Here is a 2,494-nt window from a genome sequence, read left to right on the forward strand (position 1 = left end):
TTTAATTGTGGTCCTTATGTGCATTTTTTTACTTTGAGTTGGAGCAAACAGTATTATATCAAATAAAAAGGGTATGTGGATTTTCCTAATTTGTAGTGTCAGAATAGTACGAGCATTTTATCGACTCAGTATTATGCTTCTGCTTTTGTAAGTTTACTACAGAGGAACAGGAGAACTATGCATCCTAATTTTCCTGGGAAGAATTTTGTCCAATGCCCACGGGGAACCCAGCACTAATCCAGGGGTAAGTCAGTTCACAAGAGCCTCCCTTGCAACAAGCACTTCTTCTTTTTTCCGATCCCGAATGAATAAAAGTAATTGAGAATAAACATAACACATTAGTTGTCATGAGAAGCAATAAACGGTGTGGTCCAGTCTTTGCTGCCAGGCTTAAATTTGGCCAAGATCCTGTATCTAACTGTGAGAAATGGGTTATTAGATGAAGTGGGTGGTGGATTTCTTCAAGTAATAACGGCACTATTGCTTACTAGGTCCAGGTCATCTCAATAACATCAACCCTTGGGAGTTGTAGCACAGAGAAGACAGTATGAAATTAGAACAAATGTTTAAAGCATTTATCATTACCAAAATGGTCAAAGCCTAGAAAATACAACACAAAAATATCCCACTCTGCCTTATAAAAATAGAGTACATTTCAATGAGAATATAGGCACTAAAACAAAGGAAAATCTGATGTAGGAAACCAGCAATATGATTTTTCAAAGTTTTAGATGTTTTTGACTCTAAAAAGTGCAAAGCACTAATCGTGGGTATCTGGTTGTGCTAGACCAGGTCAAAGTCAAAAGTTAAGGCATGGGTTGGATACAGGGACCAGGTTCATCACTCTATCACTCTGACAAATTTACCTTCTGACTCTGTTGTTTTGTTTTACATCTATGAGGTCATCGGCAGGTCGGGTAGAGGCTGGATCTGAGAAAGGGCTTGTTGATGGCGGGCCGCTGAATCGCAGGTCCTCTGTGGGAGCCTTGGGTATAGTGGGACATTTAAGGCTCACAACATGAAATGCAGAAAAACTCAGAGTGGCTGAAGTCCAAATTCCAGCCCCAGGAAAACGTCATTTGGGGTACTGCTGATTGAGCCTGGAGAAATCCCCTACATTCGAACTTGGAACTTTTCAGGAAGTTGGGATGCTTTTAGGGGTGAGCTGCAAACTTCACTCCAGTGGCAGAGTCCTCCCCAGGACACCCACTACTCCACGATGGCAACTGCATGGGGAGCCTCAAGGCCCCCGCAGACCCAGCTGGTTCTCTACCTCCTGTGGGAGCCAACGTCGCTCTTGCATGCAGGGAGCTGCTGAAAATGAAGCTCCCTGCATGCAGGAGCAATCTTTTCATCTCTTTCCCTGCCCGTATGACAGTGGGCAGAGAAAGAAATGAAAACTCTGATCCCAGCAAGCGGGAGCAGTTTTAATGATCCCACTTTCTGGTGGCAGTTATGTTTGCTTTTGCTTTGCGGGACTGTCAGCTACTGCCAAGCAAAAGCAAACAGTTACCTTCCGTGGGTGGGCACCTAGAGAGGTAGCAGGAGCCGGCCCTGGGGGTGGCAGTCCCCAGGGCCATCTATAAATCCAAGGGGGCCATGCAACCCCTTTTTTTGGACCAGCATGAGCCAGTGCCAAGGAGGTGGTGGTCCACCAGACCGTATATGGCCCAGGAGGTGGGCCACTTGGCCCCCCTCCATTTTTTTCATAAATCTCTATGGCCCTGGAGAGGTTGGGTCCCCGAGCAGGGTGTCCACTCAGACCCCCCTTTAAATTTGTTTGCAGCTCCAGGGAGGTGCCAGGGTGTCAGCACAGTCCTTCAACAGTATATATTTTGAAGACCTGGGTTGGTGGTGGTCCTTAGGGGGGTCCAGGCAACTCACTGTTTAAAATTCATTATACCACAGGGAGGTGGTGGTCCCCTGGGTTTCCAACAGGCCTAGGAGTGGGACCCAGTGACCACACTCTCATTTTAACTTTCGGCATGCCACCAAGACTTGGCTCCCCAGGGGCAAAATGAATTAAAAAATTAGGGAGGCTGCATTTTTTTCTAATTCTCAGAAAAGCAATTTTTGTCTTGGCTATATTTTTGGCACTGCTTGATGAACCTTCATGACCTTTTCCAAAAAAGTGTGCCCAAGGGTCTTGTTGTGCATGTAAAGTTTTGGGGCGATCAGTCAAGTGGGGGCCCAGAAAAAGAAGAGAGGTCAAAAACGTGTGTTTCCCAAGTTTAATTCACATAGGGATTTTGAACGAGTGCAGCCCAAACCCCTAGGTGGAATTACACCAAATTAGGCAGAAAATTTGCTTTTGGTCTGAAGATCACTCTTTTTTAATTGGGTGTAAGTTGGTTCAGTAGATTGAGATATTCAAGTAAATCCAAATGTGTATATCTGGGAGGAGCCTAAGCACAGATCTCATGGTGTGAGCTGATTGGCTGTCCCCTTTTGGGACCAATATGCATGATAGCCCCTATTGAAGTGCATTGTAGTG

Source organism: Pleurodeles waltl, chromosome 3_1 (genome assembly GCF_031143425.1).
Source record: "Pleurodeles waltl isolate 20211129_DDA chromosome 3_1, aPleWal1.hap1.20221129, whole genome shotgun sequence".
In the NCBI taxonomy this organism is placed as follows: domain Eukaryota; kingdom Metazoa; phylum Chordata; class Amphibia; order Caudata; family Salamandridae; genus Pleurodeles; species Pleurodeles waltl.